Here is a 22,397-nt window from a genome sequence, read left to right on the forward strand (position 1 = left end):
CCCAAGGACTAACACTGCTGGGTGATATATGGACGTATTGGAGTAATATGCACTAAAAGTGAGGAGGCAGCATGGAGCAGTCGGCAGGACAACATGCAGCCTACATTACATCATTCATTTAATAGGCGTAACATATGGTAGCTATTAGATCTTCAAAACAAAGCAAGACTAACCAATACTATCATAGAAAAGAAGTTTCCATTCTTATTTTTTTTAATAAAAGACCTCAGTCTAAGTTGCTGCCAATTCCAACACAATAATAACATATACTTCTAAATGCAATAATAATATAGACCTTGCTAAGAAATTAACAAGTTTCACATGATAATACATAAAATGTTACATGTTCTTATTTTTGTCTTTTACAAGTTTTTAAAAGAGAAATGTAGAAATGCAATTGGATAATTTCATGGTTTTAAGTAGCAAATGAATTCTGTAATATATATAAGTCAGCTCATAATTGTTTTCAGAATAAAGGATACAAATGTTCTATATTAAAGCTGGCCTTTGCTTAAAGCAAGTGAAATGTATCTTCAATCTTGCCACTTTCCAATTAATCTCATTTTTGTGTTACAAAAAACAGGAGAAAACTCCAGTGATCTTTTGGGGACCTAATTTTGCCCTTGTTCTACGCTGTTTCCAAAGTTACCCGAAGCAGGTTGAGAGAGAGAAAGAAAGAATGAGAAGGTACAACCACTTTCACTCCATTAATAGTCATTGGAAATTGTTTTTAATCATACTTAAGTAAAGTAAAACCCTTCACCTAGATGGCAGCTATTCCGCTGAGTGATCCATAAGATCTCAGGCACTCTGCAAACACTCCAGAAGGGAAAGGGCCTAGGACTGACAGATGAATACAAAACAACTTAGCACCAAAATTCAAATAGGTATGCAGAAGTTCAGTCATTCCTCATTGCCTACCTCTGAATTCTATGCTTCCTCCATGTTATTCCCAGGCACGACCCAGGGTGCAATTCTCCCTTGACCCTTGAATTTAATCCCATCCAGTTTAGCCTTTTGCTTCTTTGATCTGATAGCTCCCTTCCATCCTACCTCGCTTATAACATTGTCTAAGCACCCTATGGAATATCACTCTTCTGCCCAGAAATTTCCAACATTTTTAACGTTTTTAAGAATCTCATTTCTCTCCCCAGTATCCATTTACCTTTTTCCAGATTGCATTACCCCAAATTTCCTCTGGGAAACCAACTTCTTCCTCATTCTGCCCAAGTGCTGATGGTGGAGTTCACTCTATCCCTGTGTGCACGAATTAAAGAATCATCAATCAAAGAACAATATTCTAGCTCCCTCCTCTTACCATTCTCCCACTCTTTGTGATGATGATGATGACTTTAGAATGGCCATGTGAACTAATCAGATCCAATGAGATGCAAGGAGATGTTCTAGGACTGTCGACAAGGACAAACTCTGTTCTGTTCCATATAACCTGGGGTAATGCAGACCTGGAGTATTGGTAGGTATACTTCCAGTACATGAAACCTAAGAATGAAGCCAAAGTGAATGATCCAGATCCAAGAAACTTCTATACTGCCACTTATTTCTTATATTATTATTTAACTATCTCAGGAGTGGAACTGGATCTCCCTTAAGATCAAGTTCCTGCATGTTTCTTAGTACCTTCAACTGTGTCTAATATAGTTCTGTTCTTACTCTATCAAAAGAGGGAAAATTATAATAATATAATAATGTGTACACCTTTGTTCCACGTTCCATTTACATCCCCAATTAAGATTAATCTGAGATTCTGAACATGTTGTATAAATAAAATCATAAAATAAAATTTAAGAAAGATGAATCTGAGAGATGTAAAGTGCTCTTCCCTTGATGTACCCCTCATAGTGTGAGCACCTTGCCACACTGAATGTGATTCCAGAATGCAAAGGAACTTTTTAAAACACAACACTGTCCCCAAACACAAGGCATCTACTTCACACGGAGTGCAAACTGAAGACTTAGGAAAGTTTTAAGGTCATTTTGATTGTTAATTTTTGCCTTAAGTGTTGATTTTATGATCACCCCCCTGAATAATGTGTCTCTCCTTTGTATGACACGCTAGTGCAGACAGACCATGGCCATACTAAATTCAGAAGAAGAGACTGATGTGATTTGAGGGTCTGTAGCAGGGACTCGATATAACATTTCTTGATATCATACTGTAGGAGAAACTTGTCTACTTCTCAGAGCCGGAGTTCTTTGTGTCCAGAAACTCACTTGGAATGCCCAAAGTGCTGTTATGATGAAAGCGATTTGAGTTTACCTCAGCGAAAGTGACCTACGAACCTCTGATTATCAGTGATTGTCATGAGGTCATGGGGCGGGGGGAGGTTGACCCACAGAGAATTTCCAACATATGTATGAGAATGTGTAAACCTTTGGGTTCTTATAAAACTTTTCTTCTTTTTTATAGAACCCTTGTGTTTCTCGGGCTTATTATGGCTTCTGCCAAAGAGAGTTGATGAGTATGAACACAAGAACCTGAAGGTCTCAGGACCTGGTGTTAGAATGAGACTTCAGAGAGGTGTCAGGGCCTAAAACAGATTGACCTTGAGGTTCATCGAACAAGATGGGCCATGGGCAGTCTCACACAGATGTCTGTGTCCTAGCATGGTACTCAAGCACAGAACACCTCTACCTCCTCTGGCCTGGCATAGAAAAAGAAGCAGAGAGAGTGATCTGACTGGAAAAGGACTTGGGGACTGCTCCATGTAAAGAACAGAGAAAATGTGGAGACCCACATGGAAGGACGGTAGAGTCTGCAGATCCCACCGTGGGAAACTGCTGGTGCTTCAAGGCCCCTGGTGCATAGGAAACATGAGAAGCTGCTTCTGGCCCCACTTGCCCCGTAGCAGTTCCTCTAGGACCTACCCAGGCGCCGGGGCTTGGAGACCCTCTTTGAGGCTCAACTGGTTTCCCTTCTTACCCTCCAACCCGGGAAGTCTTTCTCACATCCTGGGGGAAGCCCTGTTCTCTTCCTCCTACTTCTTCTAAATATTTTGTCCATACCCAAAATACTTAGTTCCCTAAGGACTGAAGGTTTTGGAACGCAATTCTGGCGAGGCGCTTCCTACACTGTCACTTCCCTTCCCTGAGGTGATGAGCTCAGAGCTGACCATCTGCTCCAACGGAGAGAGGAAGGAAGTGCCAAAAATAATAAAATAATAAATCTCACAGATATTATTCAACCATATTCTTCTCCTGAATTATTTACATCCCTGCAAAGAAAATTTACCCCACAGTATACAGATAGCACTCCTCATCCTCACCTTCTACATACCTTTTGCCAATGAGGAAACTAAGGCCCAGAGAGCTGAAGTGTTCACAGTCCCTTTCAAAGTATCGAGCAGTGGCTAAGAACATAAGCTGTGGACTCAGCTCCCAGCTTCCAGGGTTAAATCCTGGCTCTATAATAGCTATGTGCTCTCGGGCAAATTCCTTAATCTCTCTGGCCTGTATCTTTTCCTCTATAAAATGAGTGTGGTTATAACAGTGTCTGCCTCACTGAGGTGTTATGATTAAACACGAGAGTATAAGTAAAGGGCTTTGAGCAGTAGCTAGCACATAGTGAATGTTCTATGTGCTGTGTATATGTTAATGACTGGTTTCCACTTGTCCAAAAACATGAGCCAATTAGTAGCAGCGCGGGACCACAAACTGAGCTTTTCCAAATTCCTGACTGCTGCTCTCCCCTGTGCCAATGTCCCTGTCACTGTGCCAGCAAAAAGGTCCTGGGCCAATATTAAGAAATCAATATATGTTTATTGGATGAGTACAGAGGTGTCCACAAAGCAGAAACTCGCATGTGTAGGAATTTTCAGGGATTATAATGGTAAGTCAAGTGGGGCCTCATTAAAATAATGATTTACTTAGGAAAATATTCAGAATATATTTCTAAATTTGATACCAATGGTGTTAAATATATGTATACATAAATATATATAAAAATAATTTGGAAATTGTATGCATCAAAATGTTAACACTATAGTATATAATTTGGAGCAGATTTTGTTGTTTTCCTTTGGGCTTTTCATTTTTTTAAAGTGTTAGGCAGGGAGCATGAATTATTTTTTTAACTGGAAGAAACAGTTTTATTTAATGGTAGACAGACATAATCTAAAAACGAGTTGAATACAAATGGAGGAATTAGTTTATTATCCTTTTCTAGTAATTCTTCATAACTTCCCAGTTTCATAATACAATTTTTATGGAATTCAATATGAACAACTCAAGATTATGAATAACTACATTCAGCTTCAATTAGAATTACTAATTGTTCCACGACTGTTCACATGACACCTGGTAGAAGTGACACTCAGGTGGTTGGGCCTAAATAGCCTATAGTGCACAGGTGCTATCTAATTCACAACAACAAGTTTTCCAAAAATCTCAGGTAGACCACATCCTGGGGTCAGAAATGTCATTCTTGGCTTGCAGCTATCATATACTCCTAAGTGAATGAATAAATACACATATAAATGACCAATAATAATAGACACAATGTAGTTTGTGACGTTATGTCAAAAGTTACCGCAAGCAAAACACTTCATCAATCTGTGGTTTTGTTTTCCAAAGCTTCCTCCTCCTCCTCTCCCTCTGCCCATTCTAACGAACGGGAGTGAATGGATAGAACGGTGGAACACTGGGTGTGGTGGGCAGCCTCTAAAATGATCCCCAGTGATTCCTGCTCCTTGTAACCATGTCCGTCTATAACCCACCCACCCTCCTTGAGTTTGGCTAGAATAGTGACTCACTTGTAAACACAAACACAAAATGGCAAAAGCAATAGTTTGTCACTTGCAAGAATATGTTACAAAAAGACTGTGATTTCTGTATTGGGCACCCTCTCTGCCTCTTTTGATCTGAGGGACGCCAGCTGCCCTGTTGTGAGCTGTTCTGTGATTGTTTCTTGCCCCGTAGGAACTGATATCGCCACCCAACAAGCCACCAAAGACTTCCATACCTGAAGGGCTACCAACACCATGTATGTGAGCCTGGGGAAGTAGACCCGCCCCAGTGGAGGTTTGAAAAGATTACAGCTCCAAATGTCACCCTGATTGCAGCCTTGTGAGGGACCAGTGGCACCCAGCTAAGCCACACCCAAATTCCTGACCCACAGAAACTGTGAGATAATAATGTTTAGTGTTTTAAGCCAATGAGTTTGGGGGTAATTTGTTATGCAGCAATAGATAACTAATAGACAGGGGGACACAAAGAAAACTTACACCAATACCATACAATGTAATTTAAAAAAAAGAAGAAGAAGCATAAAAGCTGGAACAATTTGGGCAAAAAATAATGTGTTAGATCATAAAGTAGAATTGGATGATAAAATAAATATATAATAAATATACACTGATACTGATACAAAAAAATAATTGAAGAAAGGGAGGAAGAAGACCTATTTATTACAGAAAAATTTCAAATAATACACATTCCCCACCCCAACTCCAAGGAGGTATAGCTACTTTCCCTCCTCCTTGAGTGTTGGCTGGACCAAAAGACTTGCTTCCAAAGAATAGAGTGTAGAAAGGGAAAATAGTGACTTTACAGTGGAGAAATCTGGGAAACTCTCCCGTATCTAAGCGATCAAGATTAACATCAGCAGAGATAAATCATGCGGATCTATACACCGTTTATGATGTGATGAGCGGCACTGCACCTCTATGGTATTCTTCCCCAGAACTCATAACCCAGTCTAATCATGAGAAAAATAGCAAACAAACCCCAGGGGGATATTCTGCAAAATATATGACCAGTACTGTGCAAGACCACCAAGGTCATGAAAAACGAGGAAAAACTGGGAAACTGTCACAGACCAGAGGAGACCATGGAGACGTGACAACTAATGCAGTGTGGTATCCTGGATTGGATCCTACAACACAAAATGGACATCAGTAAAAAACCAAAAACAAAAAAGAGGCTTCTCCTCTTCTCCCTGTGTGTCTCTCCTGTGTGTGTTTTTATAAGGATGCTTGTTATCAGATTTAATGTCCACTCAGATAATCCAGAATAATTTCATCTCAAGATTCTTAATTTCATTACATCTGCAAAGATTCTTTTTTCCAAATAAGGTCACATTCACAGATTCCGGGGCTAGGGTGTGGACATATACCAAGGGTGCCACAAAAATGTATACAAGTGAACACTTTGGTCTGTCGCGCTCAGCACGACGTGGGTTGTGGGGAGGAAGAAGGGCGGCGCAGGGTTAAGAAAAGACAGAAGCCAGGAATAGAATTGAAGCACGGGCCAAGAGGAACAGTCTCAGGGACTGAACCCTGAATCGGGCCAATATGTAGTTTTTATTGGTAAACTTCTAAAGAGGTAATGATTGTTAATCTCAAGATCTGTGTGTTAGTAGCCTGCTGGCCGTATTTCCGAAAGTTCCCATTGTGTTCCAGCCTGAACTTTGCCTTCACACACACACACACATCTCCAAGGAATCCATTGAAGGGGAGGGACCGATGTAATTCCATCGGGTCTCAGTTTGCTGAGACCTCCCCTCAAAGGAGCTTTTCCGATATCTCTCCATCGGGCCTCAGTTTGCAGAGGCACTCCCTTGTGAAATCCTGGGAAGAGTACGGGGGAACAAACGGTTTGGCAGCTGTCAGGCAACATTGGTCAATGTTGCACAAGCAGTAGTTCACTGTAATCAGAAGTGTCTGGACGCTGATGGTAACTACTTTGAGCACCTGTTGTAATTGCTGAAGTCAAACGTGACTTGTATTCATCTTTTGTTATCGGTATATATTGAGTATTACAATTTTAAGTTTTTTCCTTTCTTAAAATTTGTATACATTTTTTTGTCACCCTCTGTATTTTGGGGCCACCATTCAACCCACTGTAGATGTTAACATTAGGGGAAGATGAGTGAAGCATATATGGGAACTTGCTATACTTTCTTGGCAAATTTTCTGTACATGTAAAATTATTCCAAAATAAAAAGTGTATTTAAAAAAATAGTTAACATACTCAAACAAAGTTGGCTTATGACATAAAATTCAGAGACTGAAACAGTCCACAAGACAGACATCCCTTTATAGACAGCAAAATTGGTGGTGGTGGTTACCTATACGTGTCTAAAGAATAACACTTAGATTAATGACAACACTCTAGAAGACACTTGGATTATATTTTGGTTTTGTAAGCATGTCTAAGTCACTAAAGATGGAAAAGTGTCCCGACCTTCCAATATCTTCAACTGGAACTTGGAGGTAAAGAATCTGAAATCGTTTCATGTTTGGTTACTTTCCCTCCCCTTTTTAATTACAGATTTAGAAGAAAAGGGTCGGTCAATCACTGAGGAAAAAAAATATTATTTGCAGATTTAACAACTGTTTGATTTTCTTTGAATGCTTGTCACATCACAGTAAAATTTCAAACTTTACAAAATTTGCTTTAATTCATTCAGTGCTTTGAACAAGTGCAAGATAAACGACCCCAGTGGCTGCTCCTTCCTCTGTATTCATCAACTAAGGCATCCCCACAGGTCAAACCTGTGATTTAAAAGCTTAAAATGATTATGTGGAGTTGTCCTACTTGAACTGTTCTGGTCTCCTTTCTGAGACACATGCCTATTAAATGGTCATTACCTATTTTCTTTTAATTTCTTCAGGTTATTTTCTTTAATTTTATAAAATGGGATCTATTGTCTCAAATGGTTCATGCCTGAGAAGTGATTTCAGGCTTGTTCATAATTCTCACTTGTGGTTAGAACTCTGCACCTTTTTGGTGTAGGGAAAAGGGTTTGCCGTCAGATGACAGTCACATTCAGAAAAAAAAAAAAAAACTCACAGACATGGAGTACAGGAGTGTCAGGTCCCAAAGCCCTGGGATCCAGCCTTAACTGTAGGCCAAACTTCTCTGACTTAGGCTGGAGGCAGAATGGCCACCCTCTCTTTCCCGAGTCATCCAATGCCAGAATACAGATGAAAATTGACAGAAAAGAGGGGCACTTGATTCTCCATTCCAAGGTTCTCTGTGCTTCTGAACACAGAAGCACAAACCTTCTTAAAACAAGTCACTTAGGAAGCTCCTCAGGGAGTGTGATTCCTGTCTTGCTCCCTCTGAAGAGAACACACCACAGTTCTTCTCATAGCCCATCTTTTCCTGACCACCAGATTCTAAAATCAGAATCCTTTTGGTGTTTATATGTGGCACATTTACTAATGTAGTGAAAAGAAGGTGAAGATATAAGATACCATGATGTTTAAAAACTATATATATCACCTTTTCCCCTAGTAACCAGTTTGTAAGTCATAAAACCATCTGCTTTCCTCACCATCCATAGATGTCCTCCTTCACCTCTTCCCATCTCATTTGAACCATTTGAACATCCCCTTCTCTCATGCCTACATATATCTCAAACCTGAGTCCTAGTCATTCTACCTCAAACCAAATGATCTCTGAGATACTCCCAAGTGTTCGGTTCTACTCGCCCAGCGTTAGAAGCCCTTCTTCATTCAGTTCCTGCCAATTGTATTCTTTCGTTTTCCACCATCTGTTTCTTTCTATGCCCTCCCGATCTTCCTTTCTTCACAGCAATCCCGCATTTTAATTATTCAATTTCACGAGATAAAATTGCCTACATGACCACTTCCTCCCACCAACACCCTTAGGAGTGTTCTAGAGGAACAATGATAACACTCAGACTTCTAAGCGAGGCATGCAAGGAGGGTTTGGGCTAAATTATTTTGGTAGAGGCACAACGTGGGGCAACTGGGTCTTGCAATACTGGGCTCTGTGTGCACTGTCTCTGTTCCCCATGTTCTATCCCTTTGAGGAGACTTGGGGAGGACTGTCTCTGGAATACACATGGAGCTGTTCACACTGGGCTATGAGATCCCTCACCTTAAATTATAGCCACTGTCACTACTACTTTCCTTAGAATCCCACAGGACTGAGGTCCACGGCCTCTTGCTTCTGTTTGTGGACAGACTGCCTCCCAATTTATGGATCTCACCATCTTCCAGCTTCCCATTTGCCTGGACTCATGGTTTTTCCACTCTAAAGTATCATTTAAGAACTTACTCGATACTACAAGTGATTTTATCTATTCTCCTCAAATAACATCTGGTCTTTCAAATCTAGCAGTGATACAAAAATGACAATATGAACATTTTGTTGTGGAGACGAATATGAATAAAAATGCTTGTACGTGTAGCTCAAGAATAACCTATTCACAGAAAGTTAATGCCATTATTATAATGAAGAACTCTTCATAATAACTTAGAAATCATTCAAAAGTGATCTAACAACAAGACTTTAGAAACTAATTAAGTTGTGACATCTGGACTGCATAGATCAATCAGCAAATCTAGAGAGAAATGTTGAAAGAGAGTGAGATTTTCAGTCAGACAATTCAGGCTCAAATCCTGTCTCTGCTGCTTAGTAGCCACATGACCTGGAGTAAATTTCTTAACTTTTAAAGTGTAAGCACATAATACCCTTTTTTGGTAAATTAGCTGTGCTCTCATTTTTTCATGTCTCCCTATATCCATTTCCTTTGACTTTCAGCTCCTCCCATTAAAAGTGGACTCTATTTCCTCATGTCCTGAATCAGCGCTGGCCTTGAACTTTGGCCAGGAGGATGCAGCAAGCAGAAGGGGCAAAGTACAGGTGCCTGCCCTGAGCCTTGAGAGGACTTCGTGTCTCCACTCACTGTCCTGGAACCCTACAAGGTCCACTGAACAAGCCTGGGCTAGCCAGCCAGAGACACAGTAAAGTCATCCCTGTGGGCCCAGCTGAAAAGACCACCAAATCCAGACCTATGAGAGAGGCCATCCGAAACTAGTAAATCCCCAGAAACCTGACAACTGACTGCAGACTCATAAGCAAGCCCATCTAAGTTCAGCGGAGCCTGGTCCAAACCAGAAGAATCACCCAACCGAGCCACAGACTTGGTTCAATAAATTCTTATTGCTTCAAGTCCCTAAGATTTGGGACAGTTAGTTACCCAGCAATAGTGAACTGATTACAGGTTGTTGTGAAGGTTAAATGGAAAAGTTACTATAATATAAGTTATAAGTTAATATAATATAATATATAGGTTACTATAGTTCTTAGTACCTAGCAGATGCTCGATAAATTGATTATTTGTATTATCATCATATCAAAATCATCTGTATTTTTATGTATATGAAGTAATATTTCATCAAAGAGCTTTTTCTAATATTTCTGCTTGAAGTCTGTATTAGGATACAGACGACAGAAATACAAATCAATGTATACAAAAGAAAAAAAGGAGTGGATTATGAGAGCTGACAGCAGACAGAACGAGATCCAGTCCTCAAACAACATCACCACTTCTCTCCTTTCCTCTCTGCCTTTCTTTGTGCAGGCCTCATTCTGATCACCGCAGACAGGCTTACTCCACGGGATGACCGAGTTAGCCATCCTCAGCTAGCCTTCCAGTTCCAGGAACATGGAAGCAAAAGCACTTTTGCCTATTGACTCTCCTATAGGCAAGTCCTAGACAAGGGCTCTCATTGGCCCAGCTTGGGTCATGTGTCATACCTAAACCAATCACAATGGCCGGGTGGATGGGACTCTCTGACCCTGTTCCTTAGGTCATGTGCTGATCCTTGTGTAAAGAGAGGAAGAGAATCTGCACTAAAGAATTAGGGAAGGAGAAGAAATGTGCAGGGTTGTGAAAATGAGACTACCAGACCTAGAATAATAAATTCTGCAGTTGCCACCCTCCAATTCATTACACGTACAATTGCCCCTCATTATCACTGGACTAGATCTTTGGACTTGGAGTCTACAGTCCAGTCAGGCAGAAAATAAGCTGCCGTCAGAAATAAAATTCTGGGTTCCTTGCTTACTTCTTTCTATATAATCACTCCTTATAATCCGCTTAACCACCGTGATATAAAGCAGCACTGGGAACATAAAGGAAATTAAACTAATACATGTGTATTTTTAAGGGAAGGCACTTTATTATACTTGACTTTCCATTCTCCTACCGAAACTAGTAAATCCCCAGAAACCTGACAACTGACTGCAGACTCATAAGCAAGCCCATCTAAGATCAGCGGAGCCTGGTCCAAACCAGAAGAATCACCCAACCGAGCCACAGACTTGATTCAATAAATTCTTACTGCTTCAAGTACCTAAGATTTGGGACAGTTAGTTACCCAGCAATAGTGAACTGATTACAGGTTGTTGTGAAGGTTAAATTTAAAAATATATATATAAATATTCCAGTTGCATTCCAACAGGGCTTTTGGTAGATACTGAGATTTTAGAGGCTTCAGTTGCCACGGCCGAGTTTATACCTAAGCTTTAAAGATGATGTCTCTTGTGAGCTGAATCATAGGATTGTGGAGAGAAAAGAAAACTCCAAGATCATTCAAATCTAAATTGGATGAAAACAGCAAAGACATCACAAGTGACAGGCTTTGGGGCCACGGGTGCTGCAATCGTTGCTACTGCTGTTCAGCGTGTGACACAGTAGATGCCGTATGTATAAATATGCAATCCCAGTACAGTGCTACCCTGTGGAAACCCTTCACTCAATATCACTGCAAAGACTGAATGTCCTATAAAAGTGAAAATTAATAACTACACAATCTAGTGTCATTTATAACAAACTATTGCTATTGCTCAAGAGATCAATCCAGAAATTAGGGATTCCAGCAAAGAACTGAGCAGATAAAGATGTATGTTGCCCACTCATTCTGCCTATTTTATTACGTGCTAATCAGTGTCTCATTTTTTATTGGAACTGAAATGCACACCTTATGGCATAATTTCAAATAGCTAAGCTAGTTAAAGAAATAATTTGTCTGTGCCAATCCTTTCCGGGGCAGGTCAGAGACTCTTAACAGGAATTTACAGATAATTATATTACCTTAGACAGCAGTGCTATGAAGAGACTTAAAATTGAAGGACAAACTAAGCCTATTTTTCACTGCACCCATGAGTAAAAAATGCAGAATTATCTCGTGAATTCCAAGAGGTCTGAGGAATTCTTTAATATTTAATTGTATTTACTTAACCATTCCTTTTACCTTTTGAATTTACTTTGCCTGTGACTTTATCTATAAAATGTAAAAACCACATGTAGACTGAATCAGCAGAATTAACATCGGTAAGACTCTTAAAATACCTGTGCTCAAAATACCAAATCTTACTAAAGCTTATCTATATAAAGTTTAGCAGAGAGAAACACAAAGAATAACCTTAACACTACATTTAGGCACAAAACACAATCAGTATGCTAATAGAAAGAAAACGTGGAGGTTCAGTTAACTAGATCTTTTCTGGAAAAAAATGTGGCTATATTTATAAAACTAAATTGTGTGTGTGTGTGTGTGTGTGTGTACCAAATCTTCACTGTGAGGTGAAATGGAAATACAAAGCTACAAGAAACTAGGTGAAGCAACTTAGGACCCAACGAGGTAAGGTGACTTGCTATTGACACCGCTATTTGGTGACAAAACCACATCTAGAATCCATCCATCCATGGCCCTGAAATTTCCACTCATAGTTGTAGCTAGTTTATCTGTTTATTAAGCTGGTCTGCACAGGATGCAAGCAGAAAGCAGCTTTATTCTTTGTTCCAACTGGCTCCTCAAACCTGCTCTGAACTCCTTTTCTACCCTTAAATGGAAACTTGGGAGGGTCCCATAGCTCTCTCTGTCCCTTTAACTGGCAACAATAGTCTTATTTGGTAATTTTTAAAGTCTCTTTGTTTACTAACAAAATTCCAAAATCTTACCTAATTTTAATTGGCTCCTCTGAGCTATCTTCCTAAGATGCCAGCAGGGGTATGGAGTCAGGTTCTTCTACTTCTACCTTTCTTGCTCCACCTCTGTCCATGATCACACACTGAATAAGCAGCAGTGCCAGGATGTGAACCTAGAGAGCCCGGCTCTGTTTCCATCTCTCAGTCGCTTCTCATCAGCTTCCAGTCATGGCCTGTTAATAGTCTCCTCCATCAGCCCGATTGCTGGCAGTCCAAACCTCCAGGCAACCCTGTTGGGCGAGGTCCCCTTTAAGATAACCCCAGTTCGCCTTTAGGGGAAACACACCTCTGCCACACCCCTTTCGTGGTGATGGAGACTGTTCCCACCAAAGCCCTCTCTCTCCTTGGAGGTATTGCCAGGCATGGGTAGATCCGGCCAGTCTCTGTGGGCGTCACCGTTCTTGAGTCTCCCAAACTCCCAGGCACACATATCAGGTTCTCCCAGCTGTTACCCTTGGGAGGGTAGGTATCTTGCAGCACACCAAAGACTCTCTCACAGTCTTCATCACCAACTCTTCAACTCCAACCCCAGAGGTGAGCAATGGGCCAATACAGGCAGAACTGGTTGCCAATCATGTAATACACCTGCTTAGGTAACCCCTTTAGGATTTGGAAATACTTGGTACCTATTGTGTTTATCCTGGCACAGGGGCTCTGACTATATAGTCAGAGACAATAGGAATAAAGGTCCCATTTAAAATCCTGGTACTGCCTTTGCTGACTAAAGACACTGAAAAGAAAAACCAACACGTATTAGGACTATTGGGATAAACTAATATTGAGAAACTTTCAAAGATGCCTTTTTTTAAACGTTCGTTAGTTTAATAATGGATTAATAAAATAACCATAAACCTTCAGAATTGGAAGGACTTTTAAATTCCACTATCGGTTGCTAAGACATTTCCAAGTTCTTCCCCATCCGTGCTTGGACACCCTAATGATGGAAAAATCACCATCTCTTGAAACAGTTTGTTCCCACCTGGGATTGCTTCCAACCATCAGAAAGTCATTATATGAAACTGAAAACTGTCTCTTTAAGGTTTCCACACCCGTGGTCTTAATTTGATCCCTTGAGATCACACAGAACAAGTGTAATCCCTCTCTCACATGACAGATCTCCAAATATGTGAAGCCAGTGTCACTCCATCCTCTGACACTGCATTTTCTAATACCCTATTCCTTCAGCCCTTCCCTTTATAACACAGCTTCTATTGCTCTTTTTTATTATTATTAGTTTCAGATGTACAAAGCAACATAATAGTTAGACATTTATAACACTCACAAAGTGATAACCCCTTCCCAAGCTACTACTCCTCTGACATATAGCTGTTACAACACCATTGACTATCTTCCTTATGCTATACTCCACCTCCCGTGACTATATATATATTTTTTTTCTTATAGTTGACATACAATATTATTCTACTTCAGCTTCAGTTGTACAGCACATTGATCATGCATCTATACAGCCTATGAAGTGACCCCCTTGAAAAGTCCAGTGCCCATCTGGCACCCGACATAATCTTTACAACATTGTTGATTACATTCCCCACACTGTATTTCATATCCCCCTGACTATTTGTGTTTACTATTTTGCACTTTCTAATCCCTTCACCTGCTCCCCCACCGCCTCCCCTCTCCCATCTAGCAACCAACAGTTTTTTTTCCATATCTCTGAGTCTATTTCTGTTTTGTTCACTCATTTATTCTGTTCTCTAGATTCCACACATAAGTCAGATTATATGGTATCTGTCTTTCTCAGTCTGACTTATTTCACTTAATACCCTCTAGGTCCATCCATGTTATTGCGAATGATAAGATTTCATTCAACGCTCTTGTTATCTTGCATGTTTCTTTCCTGAGTGGTCCCTGGCCTTCCTATGCCCCACCTGAGGTATAGCACCTAGCATTGAAGAGAGGGGGGCCGAGCCCATAGAAGAGGGGACATCTCTCTCCTTCACCAGACCACACTTTCTGACTAATGAAATCTAAGTGAACATTTACTCTGCTGACAGCCATGGTACACAGCTGGTTTATGCTACAGTCACGGCCAACTACATTCCTTTAAGTCTTCCAGGCAGGCCACAGCTAAGATAGGACCTACCCTGTGTACATGCTGTTGATTTCAGGACACAAGTCATGACCTTTACATATATTCTCTTTAAAATCATTCTTCTAACACTTACCAGGTTCAACTAGCCTAAGATTTTAGAACTCTGATTTAATTTATTCTCTTTAATGTCATATCATCTCAAATTTTATAAGAGTGAATTCAACATCTTCATCCAAATCACCAAACATCCCTCCAATTGATACCAACCTACTAAAAAGCACCACCTTGGTAGCTATTCAACGAATATCAATATGCACACTGACACATCTCAGTTCAGCCAGAGGCGTCATATGAGATCTTGCCAGATGCCTTGTTTAAATTCAGATTTCACGGTTCTCCACCCTTTCTAGGTCTGGAGGTCTAGACACCTTGTTAAAAAAGAAAGTTTGCTGCGATGGGTGTTGAAACTATTCTGACTTCTCCTGAATAAGTGATGCTGCTTCTAAAGACTCATCAGTCATTTATTTGATAGAATATTACAGCGCTGAGACCACGATCATTATTTTGGACCAGGATTTGTTGACCTCCCTCACCCCTTTTTGAAAGTTTGAAGGATCAGAATCCTCAAACTTCTCCCATCTTTTAGGGCTTCTTGGGCTCTCCATGATTTCTCACTGATTCCTGACAGAGGTTCTGTGTGCTCAATTTCAAGTTATCGCAGTATTCAGGGATTTAATTTATTCAGCTGAGAGACTTCACATCTCTAATGGAGCAGCTGGGAATTCTCTTCAGTGGCTAAAAACAAATATAACATTAATACAAGCAAAGTCCCTCACTAGAAACCCCAGTTTTGGGTTCTGTGCTCTTTGAGCTCTTCTGTGCCCCACTGGAGCACTTGTCTCACAGGACATCCTCCAACACTGCTGCTCCCATAAAGAAAGACTTCTCCACCGGGAAAGAGCTATGTTACCGATATGGAAACAGATGTTTCTAAAAATACCCTTGGAAATGTATAGACATGAAACACATGCCACATATATTTAGTCATAAAAACAAAAAAAATCATATTTTTATATAGCAACCATTTATTTGAAGATATGTGACTAAGCACTGCAATCAAGTCATACCTGACTTCACAAAAAATGAAGACAGATTTAGCTGTCTAACCCACAAAAGAAATGTCTATTTATAATTCAACCCCACTTGCTATGTATATTTCCTGGCAGGCTGGCTCCTGAGTAAAGCATCAGCTTTATTTTCCTGATTGGCTTAGAACATGAAGTTCTGGGGCACAGGGAATCTTACCATTCAAAGACATTTCATTCTTTTCTGGGCTGGAATACATAAGATGTTCTTTTGGATTACTCCAAGGAACATATTAAAACATGTCCTTCCTATGCGACTTGATCAGATTTAAAAAAAAAAAAAAAAAAATCAACCTCTTCTCTGAAAAATTAGTATAAAACCAGGTTTGAAAAACACCTGGCAAGGTGGGGTGATTCTACTCAACTGTGGATATTCGATTGCTAATTTCACTCCAGTGAAAGTGTAACTGAATGTGCACCACCTACAAACTATAGTGTGGGTTTTGTGCTTGGCTTGTACTGCCACCTGGTGGTTTCTTGCTGGTACTAACATCAGATAGTTAAGGAATTTCTTGAATTAACATTCATTTAACAGTCTCTTTGCAATATCACGGTCATTGACAAGTGAATACTCCCCATAAGATCTTTAAAATGGGGGTGCAGAAGATATTTCACCTAATACACATATTCACCAAGTTCAGATGAACCACTTCTTATTCAAACACATCATTTATATATGAACACATTAAGCATAATGATTAGTAAATTCATAATGAAAAATCTATAAGAAAAAAAATTTAGGCCCAATCACACCCCAAAATAAGAACAAAATGAAAGAAAGAGACAAGGTCTCTCTAAACACAGACCTGCCTAGCTTTTAGTTTTAAAAAAAAAAAAAATCAACATATAAATATCAGAAAACCAAATTGGAAATTTAGGAGTCGAATAGTATTATTACAAATGAGTAGTATTACAAAAACATTTTTCATAGAATTCCTTAAGGTATTAATACTTCTTGGTATGTTTTAGAATTTATGTTTCTCCTTTGTGAAATATCTCTTTCTGCGTTTGGTTCTACTGGGTTCTCAGTGTTCATATGGATTAACATGAATATTTTATTACTAAGGATTATGTTTGTTATAATTATATTTATTATAAGAATTTGGCCAATTGATACATGGAATTTCTCTTTAATTATTAAAACCAGAAAAGTTTAAAATTTTGCCAAATCAAGATTATCAATTATTTTCTTACTCCTTTCATTTATTTTTAATACAAATTTTATTTATTATTTTGAAAGGTAATGCTTTCTTACAGTCAAAAAGTAAGTCTCTCTATTATCTCATCATTCATTGCAACCATTTCTTGCCATTTTCCAGAAACAGCCATTGATTTTTAAGTTTAGGAAGCCCTTTCTACAATCAAATATTTTTACTTAACCTTTCTCTGATTTGATTTTTTTTCCCCCACTTAATTCTTTAAACTACATAGGCCTTGTTTTCTTTTATACCAAGTAAAACTCTCCTTTTTCAATCTAAGTTACTCTTGCAAGCAACATGTGTGGGGTAAGCCCTCCCTTCTCTGCTGATTTGGGAGGTTAAAATTTAACATATAATAAGAACTGTTTATGAATTATATCTTCCATTGCATTGATAGGGGAGTGCCTGTGTCATTATCATATTTATTTAGTTATCTTATAAAGTTTGGTATGTTTTAATATTTAATATTAGACGATGTTTAATATTTAGTATTACAGAAGGAGTTAGTCCTCCATCTTTACTCTTCTTTTTCTAAATGGTTCTGGCTATTCTCATCAGTTTCTTATCCCAAATGAACCTCAGAATGATTTTGTTAGGTTTCTAAAGAATTTGACCAAGTTGCTTTAAGGAAGAGACTTTGTGAGAATTACTCTAAATTATAAATTATTTGGGGAAGAGCAGTAATCTTTACATAAATTTGATTAGTAGAAAAATCAGGAGTAGTGATAGGCCCTTCTGATCTTCTTAAGTTGGATGGTTTTTCAAGTAACAAATTGATGAAGCAACTCAAAAGTGCTTGCAATATGCAGAAAAGTCCCCCTAATTCAGAATAACTAAGCATGCTGGATAAAATATTGTTCTAAATGCATGACTGATTTGGTTGAAAAACAGGGGAGGTCGTCAGGGGCCACAAACAAAGGATAGCATGAACCCAAAGCAAGCTCTAGAGCTGGCATTTACCTGGAACATCTGCCATGTTTCCCCAAAAATAAGACCTAGCCGGACCTCAGCTCTAATGCGTCCTTTGGAGCAAAAATTAATATAAGACCTGGTCTTATTTTACTATAATAGAAGATTGGGTCTTAATATAATATAATATATAATAAATATAATATAACATAATATAATACCAGGTCTATATAACATAATGTAATGTAATATAATATAATATAATATAGAGCCTTATATTAATTTTTGCTCCAAAAGACGCATTAGAGCTGATGGCCCGGCTAGGTCTTATTTTCGGGGAAACATGGTACCTACCTCAGGTGCCTGAGAGCTTAGGCTCCAGAGGGCCGTATGGGAGTTAGAAGATAAGACAGGAGGCCTGAGTGAGGTGGGAGGCAGGACTAATGACCCACGTATAAAGTTGTATGCCCTGAAAGATTAACGTCGTCACAGTAAGTGAATGGGGACAGGGTATCACCCTACAGAGAAACAATAGAGATAATAAGCCTACATATTTTTATGAAGAAGGATAAAACAGGGAAGAAAAGTTTCCTTTAAAAATTAAGAACACCAGCCCTGTGTCATGTAGGATGGGGTACATCCTATCCTATGTGGAGTAGACACGACGGACTAACAGTCCTCCCAGGTCAGTGGTGCCCCGAGTCACCGCAATCCCAAACAAATCCTTTCCAGAACAGACCCAAATGGTTACCACAATTTAACTTCGAAAGAACATATGTTCACAGCTAAAAAAATAATACTAATCACAAACCTATGAGAAAACCGACTAGTGACAGTGAGTTGAAACAGTTAGACTCTGTCAAGTTTTGACCCATAGAATATCAAATGAGTGTGTTTAATATATTTTGAGAAATAAGAGAGCGGACGTAACAAAGGAACAAAAGACATTAGCACAAATAACCTACATCTCTGAAAACCAACCGAAGAGGAATCCTAGAAAAATAATTTCTAATAATTGACATTAGAAACTCACTGTTAGGATCTGGTTCAAGATGGCAAAGTAAGAGACTCGGCCTCACCTCCTCCCATAATACTCCAAGTCTACAGCTACATATGGAACAAGTCCATCTGAAAAAAATCCAAAATTACCTAAGTGACTCCTACACATTGGGAAAATGGGAAAAAAACACACATCAAAACAGGTAGGAGAGGCTGAGAAATAATCTCGCCATAAACCCCACCCCTGGTGAACCTAACAGACATTTATAGAACATGTCATCCAAAAGCAGAGACTACACATGCTTCTCAAGCACCATGGAACATTCTCCATGTGAGATCATATGCGAGGCTACAAAGCAAGTCTTAATACATTTAAGAAGGTTGGAATCATATCAAGCATCTTTTCCAACCATAAGATACGAAACGAGAAATCAATTACAAGAAGAAAACTGAAAAATTCACTAATGTGTGGAGGTTAAACAACATGCTACTGAACAACCAATGGTCAAGGAAGAAACCAAAAGGTAACTCAAAAAAACCTTGAGACAAATGAAAATGGAAATACAACACACCCACATTGATGCAATTTAGCAAAAACTGTTGAAGAGGGTAGTTTACAGCAGTAAATGCCTATATAAGAAATGAGAAAGATCTGAAATAAATATAAAATACAAGCATCATCAGATAATATAGTTATGATAAAATATATTTAGTCTTTATCCTTGGTTTCTGGCACAGAGCTCCTAAAACACTTGGATTTCCTAAATGAAAGGAGCATCTTTTGTTATTCTTGACAAGTCCCTTTCAATCATATCTGAGTTAATGTCACTCTTGGTGGCCCCCTTGGTAGATTCAAGATGGGGCTGCTTGTCAGGGAAGCCAACCAGGTGATTAGAGAGTTGGAACTTTCAGCCCTACCCACCCTCTCCCTCCATCTCTGGGAAGGGAAGAGAAGCTAGAGATTTTGTTCAATTACCAATAGTCAATGATTTAATCACCTGTGCCTGTATAATGGAACGTCCATAAAAACTTGTAAACATTAAGGTTCAGGGGGCTTCTGGGCTGGTTAACACATACAACTGCTGGGAGGGTGGCAAGCCCAGAGAAGGCATAGAATCTCTGTGGCCAACGCCCACCTCATATCTTGCCCTATGCAGCTCTTCCATTTGGTTGGTCCTGAGTTGCACCCTCTGTAATAAACTGGTAGTAGTAAGTAAAATGTTTTCCTGAGTTTTGTAAGTCATTTTAGTGAATTATCAAACCTGAGCGTGGGGAGAGGGTCATGAGAATGCCCAAATTTGTAGTCAGCTGGGTAGAAGTCTGGGTAGCGTGGGCTCCCCATTGTAGCTGGCAAATGAAATGGAAGACAGACTTGTGGGACTGAGTCCTTAACTTGTGGGGTCTGAAGATAACTCCAGGAATTAGTGTCAGAATTGAATTGTTGGACACCCAGTTCGTGTTAGAGAATCAGAGAATTGGTTGGTGAGAGGGGGGAAAACAAACAATAATGAACAACTTTCTGCCAACAACTTTAAAAACATGGTGGAAATGGACACAATCTTAGGAAAGATGACTTACCAAAACTAACTAAAGAAAACGTGTGAATGAAAGGCATGGAATCAGTCGTTTAAAATCCTCTGTGGGGACAGAGCCAGGAGTGCAGTTTCCAGGCTCTCAGCCTCACGCAGAAAGGTGCTAGCTCAGGTAGTAAATGGCCATCAACTGTGATCAGATGGCCATCAGCTGTGGCTAGTTGGCCGTCAGCTATAACCAGTGAGCCATTGGCCACTAATATAACTGCCATGGCTACGCTAGCAGCGGATGGTGGCTGAGCTAGCAAGCGCAGATTGCAGTTAGCAGGACGGATTGCAGCTAGCAAGTGGGGTTAGTTGGTTGGCAGAGAAGCGGACCGCAGGTTGCAGATCGTGTGGCTCTTGCTTCCTGTGTCTCTAACCCAGCCGCCAGTGAGACTATGGTGGTATGACTCCCCTATCTATGGCTCCGTGGGGGTTCCTTTTTAGCTTCACCATATCCTGCGTTCTTATGCAGGGAGCGGGAGCTGATACCCGCATTACACCCTGCATGACACCCTCCCACAAAGAAAATACTAGATCCAGATAGTTTTAAAAGTGAGGTTTATTTTAAAAGTGAAAAAAAAATTTTTTTTTGACATTATATTACATTTTTCAGAGACGATAAATAGAGGAAAAGCTCTCCAACTAATTTCACCAAGCCAGTACAGGCATATACCACAGACCATTTTCCTGATTAATGTTTTCCAGTAAAAATTACCTCTTGTATTTAACATCCAACATTATACAATACATATCTCTCTCAAAACAACATTTCAACTGGTATTTATGTAGGAAAATTATGTTTAGGTCCCCAAAACTCACTACAACATTTTTACCAATAACAACAATCAGAAGGAAAAAAAACAGGTGTGGGGAATGCCTTAGAATGCATTAGAAACACAATTAGTAAAACGTCCGCATCATGTGTCAGCAAATCAAAAAGTGTTCTGAATATCAATGATGGGGATTTTCCACACAAATGCTACTGGTGATAAAACAAACATTAAAGTATCATCCACAGTGTGAATCATTCTCTGACACATTTCCACAGTGCCTTTCACATTTCATATTGCCCTTTTTTTTCTCTAGTTTTGTGGAAGGAGAACCAAAAACATTGAGAAAGTGTTAAAGAACTTAGCGGAGAAGGAAGCAAAGCAAGCAGAAAAGAAATAACAATGAAAGAGAATACGTTACTGCTAACAAAGCAACTATTTGTTAAGAACTATATTGACTGGCAATCAGGAAGCAACATTTTGAATATTTACAGCCTCAACTGATAGTTTGTTATTTAACAGAGGTTTGTTTCCTATAATTTAGTTATATTTTATGAAATTGGGTTGGGTTAACAAGTAACTCATTGTAATTTTACCACTTAAAATAAAGGGAAATAGTCTCCCAGTTAATGTTTTTGCACAGAACATCTGATTTTCAGAAATCAACTACCAGTGTTAAGTAGATATCTTTACAATTTTAACCTCAAAACTATGAAAGATGATATGAGAAAGATAACCACAGTCCCCTCTGATCCATAAACATAAGTGCAATAATTCCAAACAAAAAACATTTGTCAATGACAAGTTTGGTTTCTTCCAGAAATGTAAGATTGGTTCAACATTAGAAAATGTATTAATGCAATCACCTCCTTAATAAATTACAAGAAAAACCCTATGCTTATTTCAATAGAGGCAGAAAAGACATTTAATAAAAGTCAACATAGATTTATGATTAAAAAAAAAACCTAGAAACATAAAT

At 39.2% G+C, this 22,397-nt stretch overlaps 1 long non-coding RNA gene across 2 annotated transcripts in view; it reads right to left on the minus strand.

Annotated features, from left to right (window-relative positions):
- The window catches only part of LOC117025315 (uncharacterized), a 271,870-nt gene extending 258,809 nt beyond the window's left edge, over positions 1-13,061 (minus strand). For both annotated transcript variants that reach the window (XR_004423579.1, XR_004423580.1), the window contains exon 1: positions 12,740-13,061. This is a non-coding gene — a long non-coding RNA (uncharacterized LOC117025315). The remainder of the gene's footprint in view (positions 1-12,739) is intronic.
- Positions 13,062-22,397: the final 9,336 nt, after the last annotated feature.

The sequence above is a fragment of the Rhinolophus ferrumequinum genome, chromosome 7 (genome assembly GCF_004115265.2).
Source record: "Rhinolophus ferrumequinum isolate MPI-CBG mRhiFer1 chromosome 7, mRhiFer1_v1.p, whole genome shotgun sequence".
In the NCBI taxonomy this organism is placed as follows: Eukaryota; Metazoa; Chordata; class Mammalia; order Chiroptera; family Rhinolophidae; genus Rhinolophus; species Rhinolophus ferrumequinum.